The following is a 10,150-nucleotide window of genomic DNA, read 5'->3' as shown; positions in this document are numbered from 1 at the left end:
GAGTGCACAACGGCAGGTCTCCCAAAAGAGAAACAATTAAGACAAGCATTTATACCTTTTGTTACATACAGTAATGATCAACAGCTGCATTTTGTTTATACATATTCCTTCCAGATAGCTTACTTTTCTCAGCAGTTCTTGCTATAGTCTGCATTCCATTCTTAACTAACACAAGGTCAAAACAACCTCTCTTACAGTTCTTTTTCACTCGCCCAGGCCCTGCCTGGAAGTCTCGCGTTCTTAGCTGTTAGAGTTAGCCTGACTCTTGCTCTTCCTAGAAGACTAAGATGTCTGCGCTTTTTTCCACTTCCACAGGCCGGTTAGGGGAGGGAGTCATGGCCGGGCCCCCACCTCCTATCTGCCCCCCCAGGACTCCTGCCCCATCCAACCCCCGCTGTTCTCTGACTGCCCCCAGAACCCCTGCCCCTGACTGCCCCCAGTCAACCTCCTGTTCCCCTCCACCACCATCCACACCCCCGCACCCTGACCACCACCCCGAACTCCCCTGCCCTCTATCCAACCCCCCTGCTCCCTGCCCCCTTACCGTGCTGCCTGGAGCACGGGTGGCTGGCGGCGCAGCTGTGGCTGGAGCCGGCCACATTGCCATCACCATCGCACAGCATAGAGCACAGGGTCAGGCTCAGAGAAGCTCACAGTCCCGCCGCCCAGACTAGCATTGAGCCGGCAGTGGAGCAAGCTAGCTGAGGCTGCGGGGGAAGGGGGACAGGAGGGGAGGGCCAGAGGATAGCCTCCAGGGCCAGGAGCTCGGGAGCCATGCAGGACGGTCCCGCAGGACGGATGTGGCCCGCGGGCCCTAGTTTGCCCACCCCGGTATAGAGCAATGCTTGCAACACGGATATGTCAACTGCCCTGCTACTGCTGACCCCACACTATGCTGCTGCAGCTGCTGGGAGGATCCACAGGTTAGGCTGGGAGCGAGTGGGGTTAGGAGACCAGGATAAAATGCCGCGGGGAAGGTCAAAAGCATCCCCTGTAATGACAGTGCAGCCTGGAAGTATTGGCTCATCTAGCGGCCACAATCCAGCCAGACTCAACCCCTGGCCAAGGTCCCCGCTGTGCTTTGTTCCGCCCAGCTTCCAGCCTCAGCTGCTACTCAATAACTGCTGGGTGAGGGTTTGGGTGTCAGCTCAGCCCATGATTAGCAAGGGAGCCCAGAGTGTGCGCCCGGTTTAACAGTGGCCTCTCCCCACCTTGGATGGAGTAGGGGAGATAAGACCTGAGGGAGTGAATGTTTTCTCAGAGGGTCCCCATATTAAAACAATCTCAGGGCTGATGGGCAGCTGGCTCCAGAGGGTGGCCTGGAGCCATGGGTGGCAGCAGTGGGCACGTTTCTCTGGGACCTTGTCTCTGTCTTATTTGGTTTGGAAGGTTCTCTGTGTTCTGGACGGATCAGTTGTGTGCTGTGTTTCTGTCCCCAGGTGAGCACAGAGAGGGGGCTTGACTGTCCTATCAGAGGGCTCTGGCTATTGCTGAGGGAGAGGAGACTGCTTTTTCATTACCGCTGCTCAGTCTGGGCACAGTTGAGCTTCCTAGGTCAGATGGCGCTACAGTAGCCATCACCCTGTACCCATCACCATGTCGGAGCCCAGGCTGAGCAGCTGCTGCTCCTCAGTGGGGTTTGTGCGGGGAAAGCCCTTCCCTAGCGCCCTTCTGTGCCCAACCGGGGGGCTTTCTCCAGGGGCTGAAACCAGCCCCTGGGGCAGCCCCGGGCTCTGCCGACACCAGCTCCTGAGGGGAAAGGGCGGGGGCCGGGCAGGAAAGTGACTGCTCCACCGGCCCCTGATCACCCTAGCTCTGCTCCCGAGCGGCAGTCTGCAAGTCCCAGAGCTGCTGCCCTCCCTGACTCCCCCAGGCTCTCCCCTGAGTGCCTGCAGGAGCCGAGCCAGCTCCCAGAGAGTGAACATCCTAGCACCAGGCCAGGGACCAAATCTCCCAGTCCGAGAGGAGGGGAAAGGGGGCAGGAAGGAGACATGGGGAAAGACTGAAAAGAGCAGCAGGAGCAATAAATGGGGAGGGAGGTTTCCAGCTCCCAGCCCTGCCCAGACCCATTTCCTGCAGCACCCTGGGACAGCTTGACTTTCCTGGGACAAGATGATGAGCAGAGATAGGAAAAGCCAGTTCCTGCGTCTGCCTCTGCCTCGTCCCCACACTGCTGGAGGAATGTGGTGTACTGGGGACAGTGTCAGGGGGATACCCCAGAGCATCTCCTTTGATTCTGCTCTTTTCTAGCATTTGATTCACAGACTGTTACCAGGAATCTCTTTTCTGCTGTTTTTTCCATCCCCTTTTGAAAAACTCAATTTGATTTTCAAACCTCCTGGCAATGCCAGCTGTACCAGGCCTATCTCCCTGCTCAGAGTGGGTCTGGTCTCTGTGTGGCCTTTCACATAATCTGGCTGCTTCAAAGGTGTAGTGACTGACCCAAGAGGTCCGTGGGGTCATGTGTATGAAGCCCTAAATCTCAGGACACTGAGTTCCTGTGCGTGTATTTGTGTAGGCGAGAGGCCAATTTTGGGGGGGAGGCAATTTGATTCCCAATCCATCATAATGAGGTACATGCCCATTACTTTCTGGACTTAGAGGACACAGGTGACCCTGAGTTGATCAGTCACTCTGACACCGCCTGGTCCGGCAGAACCCCTGGCAGGGGAGAAGTCCCCTATCAGCCTCTCCTCATTGCTCCAGCCCCAGCTGCTGGGCCTGAGGCTTCTCTGCCAGCTTGCTGGGAGAGGGAATTGCTTTGTAAACCTTTCAATTCACTTCTCCTGCTTCTGCCCCAACTCAGTTGGACAGTTGGTGAAGCTGGTCGTGCTGCCTTGAGGAAGTTGCCAAGTGTTAGACATTCCTCTCTCATGTTCCAACTCACTTCATCACCAGAAATGCCAGTTGGCCTCTCTATGAATCATAGAAGATTAGGGTTGGAAGAGACCTCAGGCGGTCATCTAATCCAATCCCTTGCTCAAAGCAGGACCAACAACTAAATCATTCCAGCCAGGGCTTTGTCAAACTGAGCCTTAAAAAAACTATAAGGATGGAGATTCCACCACCTCCCTAGGTAACCATTCCAGTGCTTCACTACCCGCCTAGTGAAATAGTATTTCTTAATATCTAACCTAGACCTCCCCCACTGCAACTTGAGACCATTGCTTCTTGTCCTGTCCCATTTCTCACTGCGTGACGACATGCAGGTGAGCCCCCAAATTCCCCATGTTCCACACAAATTGTCAGTGCTAAATATTGCTATCATGAGAAACCAAGAATCACAAAACTGAGCTGATAGCGAGAGTCACGTTCAGGACCTGGTCAGACGGATTGATCTGCTGGTCTCTTCTGGCCTCACACTCTGTGACTCTAGGAAGGGATCTCACAGCATTTCAGTTTACCGCTGGAATGTTTTTTGGTGTGCCTTGCTGTAAGTCTTTTTCACATTTTGCCCCAAATGTAGCTCATGGCAGGTCTGGCCCTGCCTCATGTGAGGGAAGTTTTGGTCAGCATCTACACCAATTTTGTAGCATCCCCAGTAGCTGGGGCAGCCCACGTCAGCAGGTCTGGCTCCTCTCTGAGCTGCCTCACTACAGGAATTTCCCAAACCATGGGGCTGGAACAGCTGTACGGAGCTTCTTGCCACCTCCAGCCTATCTGGGCAATGTCAGAACAAACTTTTTCCTCCTCGTCAGACAGCTGGGCCACAAATGGCAATCAGACCACCAGGAAGAAAGAAGTTCTTTATTGCTGAGATAGGAAATGATTATATAAAATGACAGGGGTTAATGCATTGACAAAGCCCTGGCTGGGATGATTTAGTTGGTCCTGCTTTGAGCAGGGGGTTGGACATGATGACCTCCTGAGGTCCCTTCCAACCCTGATAGTCTGTGAATCTATGATTCTAATACAATGCTCAGCATTTGTAACTTATCAGCCAAGAGTCCATGCTGGGCCCTGACGGCTTTTCAGCAAAAGGAAGACCGGGGAAGACAAGGCAGAGAGGATGTTCCTGGCCCATTTACATCACCCCTTGGCTTAAGGTGCCTGGCTCACACAATCAGCTCCAGGTAGGGAGCAGGGTGTGCTGTTAGCTACATCGCTAGTAGTGTGTAGCAAAGTTCCTTTAACACAGAAACCAGAACAGATCCCAGGGGGCTAACCAGGGATTTTCGAGCTACCACCTCTTACAGTGTAAATCCTTCTCCCTATACTAGGCTTTTAACATGTTGGCTCAGACCCACCTTCAACACCTAGCTTTTCTCCTAGGGAAGACACAGCTGATAGTTTCTGTCTGAGGTGGGGTGACAACATTCCCTATCTACTGGCAGATAGTCCTTTGCTAGCATTTCTGACTGCAGCTGCAGGCTGAGCAGAGGTGCCCGTTGAAATGTCTGCAATGCCAGTTCCCCAATCCCCACACTGAGAGGAGGGTTGGCAGCGCTCCCCTGCAGGCAGCTAGGGGAGGCCCCGCATTTCTGGGGCTATTTTGCAGAAGCATATAAGGCAGAATGTGCCCCCTGAAATGATCTCGCACCAAGAAATTGCGTGGGGCGGGAGTCCTCTTGAAGGTTAAGTAATTAAAAGGCAGGCTAAGAAAAACCCCAGTTTATAATATTGTCATTAGTTATTATTTAAATCAGCATTTTAGTCTGGCATCAGGAACATTCTCTTCTGTTTTTTGAAAGGGCCTTATTGCTTTAGTGGGTCTCTTACTCTCACTCTTCACATCACTGAGGCCCAGTGTGAGCTTGGTCAATACCCAGAAGAAAGGGACTATTTTCTCCCTCTTGAAAGGGACTGGTTGGGAATGTCAGATCAGCTTCTTAGTCTCAGAATTGTAAAACACCACCTGCCCCACACATAGTCCAGATACATGCCGACCTTCCTGGGGCTCACATTCAGGGACAGGAGGCTCTTTGGGGAGGTGGGAGCCCAGAGCTGATTCCCCCGCTGCTACCAAGTCCAGAAGCCCTTCTAAGGTTTAAAGCTGATCACGCCTTTCCTTCTCCACAGACTCCCTGGCCACCCCCACAGTACAGTTTTCCCCCGCCCCCACATCTGCCTCCCAATAATGTCTTCTCGAGGTGAACCTCACAGAGCCCAGCACACATTGCTCAAAATCAAATCTCTTGTGACTTTGGGGTAGGGCCTTCCACTCCACATTCTATTCCACAGATTTCTGATCTGGAGACACCAGGAGCTGGGATTTGCTGTGTCCGGGTCCAGGGTCTCGTCCTCTGCAGCAAGAGACAGAACGTCAGGACAGACCAATAGTGGGGTGGGAGGAGAGGAGGAATGGCGCCAGAGCATGACTGCAAAGCCACGCTGGTCAGGGTTGATGGGTGAGGGGCAGAGAGATTCAGAGTAGATACAGCCCCACGAGAGGGAGAGACAAGCACTGAGGGAAGCTGGGTCCACTGCTCAGCATGGGGATGGGAGGATAAGACAGAAGGAGAAGACTCTGTGTCCACAGCCAGGATGCGCTCAGAAGTGATACCGCAGCCCAAGGGAGCCCGGGGCAAATATGACAGAAAATAACAAGGGGATCTTGGGGAAGGAAAAGCTAAACAATCCCTCCCTGAATATGGCACAGGGGGAATGGCCCAGCCAGCCACGCCCAGTCCTACCAGGAATGGTCAGGCAGCAGACACAAGCCGACCCAATCCCTGTCCCACCTTACCCAATCCCAGGGAGCAGCAGTTCTGGAGATCGACAGTGAAGCAAGAGGTTGGGGAGCAGAAAGTATGCTGGAAAAACCGCAAATCTCCTGCTGTTCCCCAGGTTTTAGAGACCCCCAGAAAGAGCCACAGCTGCCTTCAGGTGCCCTGAACTGACTTAAAAGTTTGCTGGATTGGAGCCTCAATGTCAGAATATATTATAATAATAATTAAGAACTGAAAAGTCAAACTATTCAGCTTTGCAATGTTAATAGCAAAAGTCAGTCTTTGAGACGCTTCGATCTAAATTCAAGTTCCTAAACTTCAGATCCAAACCCATGCCACTTCATATGAGTGTTCAGGTTTCAAGGTCTGAACTGGCCCCTCAGAAACATAAAGCTGAACTGTGAAGTTGAAATCTGGACCTAGAGCTGATCTTCCTCATGTTCTGAGTGGGTTGGATTATGTGTCCCAGTTTTGGGTCCATCGCTAGTTACAAGTAAACTGTAACGAGAAAATGGAGTTGTAGGCAGGCTCAGAAATGTGACTTGAACGTTGCTGCTCACTGGGCTGGGCACAGGAGATTGAGCACAGAAATCTGTTTCCATTTACTCTCCATAAATTCTTTCAAGCCACTCTCCTCCTGCCAGGAAATGTTTTTACAGATTTGTTGCTGATGCCCCAAATTTATCATTCTATTATACTATAGATACCAGAAGAGTCAGATGCCAGAGGCGACATCATAGCCCCCAGGAGGGCTAGCATGAGATTTTCGATACTTCTGATGCCCAAGAGAGCCAAGATCTTGTAGACCCAGCAGAGAGAACGGATTCAAATGGAGCGGGGAAATGATTTTACAAGGTTAAGTTAGAACTGATTCCTGATATAATTATTGGGTGCTGATAAAAGATCAGGATTGGTCTGCAAATAGCTCTGTTCTTTAAATTGCTACAACACCAGTGCATTCCAGAGCTTCTTCATGTGTAGCTCTCTTTTAGAACAGTATCCATCTGCTATTGCATGGAATCGAAAAACATGACATCAGAAGCAGCTCTAGAAATCAAAACTCCATTGTCTCTTGAGTACCTGTCCTGAACCCCACTTATGAACCACCATAACCTTTACACTGTGTCCTCTGCCCCGCTATCAGCAGTTACTAATTGCTCCTGGGCTACTTTAATTTGTATTCCTCTATTACTTTATTATAGGTTTTGTGATTTTTGTGTCATTATTCCTGAGCAAGTAATAAAACACATTTCTGTTTTGAAAAAGCACTGCCTGGGTATCTATCCTTTGAGCGGAAGGTTTTCTCCCTGTCATCCCAGGTATAAACCAATTTAGTCTGGTCAGGGAATTTCCAGAAGTCCATAGGGTGATCCTTGGTAAGTCTTGGCAATTCTACTAGGGTGAGCCCCCACTTTTCACCTTACAGGAACAGATAGATGAATACCTGGGTCTGTTCTTGGAGTAACACACCTGCCTGTGGTTCCAAACCTGAGCAGTGCTGAGACCCCCATGAGCTAGGTCAAAAGGCCATTGAACACTGCCCCCTGCTACCCAGATCTAAAGTTTTTTATCCCTTCACCACTGGAAATCCTTAATTGGGAAAATGTCCTGAATGCATCAAACCACTTACCCTCCACTCTGTGGGTTTCTCTTCCTCTGGTAGATGGCTGACAATTTTCAGGAGTTTCGCCTGACAGGGACAGTTCGTGTGAGAATCACTCTTTAGAGCGGCACTGCTCATTGGTGGAGATTATTATAGAATGTGCATTTAGTATAAAATCTAAAAAAAACCACCTTGGAAACAATCAGAAAACTCAGTTCTGCAGGGCGCCTTGGCCTTGGAGGGGCTGCGATGCAGGTCTGAGAGTCGAACCCATTTCCCATGTAGCTACTAGCTAAAGGGGCTTGGGACTTTCTAGACTTGTGGAGTCAATTGAAGTTTTATGTTAGTGAGCACAGCCCAGCAAGGCAATAACCCAGAAAGTTGGCAGCGGCCTGGCCCTAAGTGCAAGCTCTGTGGGACAGCAGCCCAGGCGGCATGGGTGACTCTAACGTGCCCAGCACACGGTGACAAGATAGGGTTGATAATTGAAAAGGTGTTTGAAATTCAGTGTGGCGTCTTTTTCCCGCTCCCCAGAACGCCCCTGATGACTCCTATTTTCTGTCCTCCCAGTCGCTGAAAAGTGACTCTAAAATGCAGCTATTTGTGACGAGGCAGGGAAACTCGGCTGGCACCTGGCTGGATTTCTCTCCCCTGTCCCCCCACTCCACTGGGAAGGCACCTCAATAGCAGCTTTTTTTCCACCCCCTTCTCCTTGGCAGAGGAGTAATTTCTCTCCTCCGTTTTCCCTGTCCCAAGCAGGGGAAGAGGCAGCTTTGCTGGGGGCAGGCTCAGGTTCAGGGTTCAGGGAGACACAGACTGTCACTGCAGGGTGATTGCAGAGCACTTTAAAGAAAGCTGGGTGTTTCTCTCAGAGGGATCTGAAGTGCGATAGGTATCAAAGGTGATTATTAGAGGGCGTCCTTCACAGCTTTCACCGGACCCAAAATAAAAGCTTATTTTCTGAAGAAGCTAGTAATTAAGGGGGAATCTACATTGGGAAAGGGGCTCCAATTTCACCACCTTGATTTAACATAGGTACCCAAGCTAAGGTAAATTGATAAAGATTAAGCTTGTTCAAGTGTCTCTGCATTAGGGATTTTCTGGGTAAATTTTAAATCTAGTTAAGTGGCACAATTTTTCTAAACTAGGTTTTGATATAAAAATATACACCTTAAAGGGATGGCTGGCGGAGGTACAGGGTCAGAGTTCAGGCTGATTCTGGAATTTACCTGTGCATTTCATACAATGCTAAAGCTTACTTTTGTAACTACAGCATCCAAATAATGTTTTCAATAAAGGGATATTTATTTACAGCCTTAACTCTTTCATAATGATTTTTGTATCTGAAGATTAGCCATAAGTAAAACTCCTACCCTGCGGTGCATCGTATCTGTAGCCCTTACCCACTTATATGATCGTGTAATGTGGGACTCATTTGTAAGGAAGTAGAGTTAAGGTCGCTGTCACTATACTGTCACGCTGAACAATCTGCTAAGCAGTGTCATGAAGGCAGCCGGTTCACGCCTCGCTCCTGGAACCAGCATGCCCCCTCACTCCCCAGCTTGGGAGCAGTTCGAGGTCACATATCCATTTAACTTAAATCATGTTGATGAAGAAAGTATCTTAGCCCTGGTCGACACTAGGAGTTTAGGTCGACTTTAGCAGGGTTAAATCGAATTAAGCCTGGACACGTCCACACGACGAAGCCCTTTCTTTCGACTTAAAGGGCCCTTTAAACCGGTTTCTTTACTCCACCTCCGACGAGGGGATTAGCGCTAAAATCGGCCTTTGCGGGTTGGATTGGGGTAGTGTGGACGGAATTCAATGTTATTGGCCTCCGGGAGCTATCCCAGAGTGCTTCATTGTGACCGCTCTGGACAGCACTCTCAACTCAGATGCACTGACCAGGTAGACAGGAAAAGCCCCGCGAACTTTTGAATTTCATTTCCTGTTTGCCCAGCGTGGAGAGCACAGGTGACCACGCAGAGCTCATCAGCACAGGTAACCATGATGGAGTCCCAGAATCGCAAAAGAGCTCCAGCATGGACAGAACGGGAGGTACGGGATCTGCTCGCCATATGGGGAGACGAATCAGTGCTACTTGAACTCCGTAGCAGTAAACGAAATGGTAAAATATTAGAAAAGGTCTCAAAGGCCATGAAGGACAGAGGCCATAACAGGGATGCACAGCAGTGCCGCATGAAAATTAAGGAGCTAAGGGAAGCCTACCACAAAGCCAGAGAGGCAAATGGAAGGTCTGAGGCAGAGCAGCAAACATGCCACTTCTATGTGGAGCTGCCTGCCATTCTAGGGGATGCAGTCACCACTACCCCAACCGTGTGCTTTGACTCCATCAATGGAGAAACACGCAACAGGGAAGCGGGTTCAGGGTACGCGGAAGATGATGATGATGATGAAGACAATGAAGATAGCTCACAGCAAGGAAGTGGAGAAACCGGTTTCCCCAACAGCCAGGATATGTTTATCACCCTGGACCTGGAAGCAGTAACGCCCGAACTCACCCAAGGCATGCTCCCAGACCCTGAGGGCACACAAGGGACCTCTGGTGCGTGTACCTTTGTAAATATCACACATGGTTTAAAAGCAAGCGTATTTAATGATTAATGATTAATTTGCCCTGGCAATCGCGGCCAGTACAGCTACTGGAAAAGTCTGTTAACGTGTATGGGGATGGAGCGGAAATCCTCCAGGGACATCTCCAGAAAGCTCTCCTTCATGTACTCCCAAAGCCTTTGCAAAAGGTTTCTGAGGAGGGCTGCCTTATCCCGTCCGCCATGGTAGGACACTTTACCATGCCAGGCCAGTAGCACGTAGTCTGGAATCACTGCATAACAAAGCATGGCAGCGTATGGTCCCG

The 10,150-nt window shown here is 50.3% G+C and overlaps 1 protein-coding gene across 1 annotated transcript in view; it reads left to right on the top strand.

The window, feature by feature from the left end:
* Positions 1 to 10,150, top strand: part of LOC117887172 (zinc finger protein 501-like) — a 1,015,593-nt gene that overhangs the window by 524,496 nt on the left and 480,947 nt on the right. The window lies entirely within an intron of this gene.

This window comes from Trachemys scripta, chromosome 14 (genome assembly GCF_013100865.1).
Source record: "Trachemys scripta elegans isolate TJP31775 chromosome 14, CAS_Tse_1.0, whole genome shotgun sequence".
NCBI lineage: Eukaryota > Metazoa > Chordata > Testudines > Emydidae > Trachemys > Trachemys scripta.
This window is presented reverse-complemented; position numbering and strand designations above follow the sequence as displayed.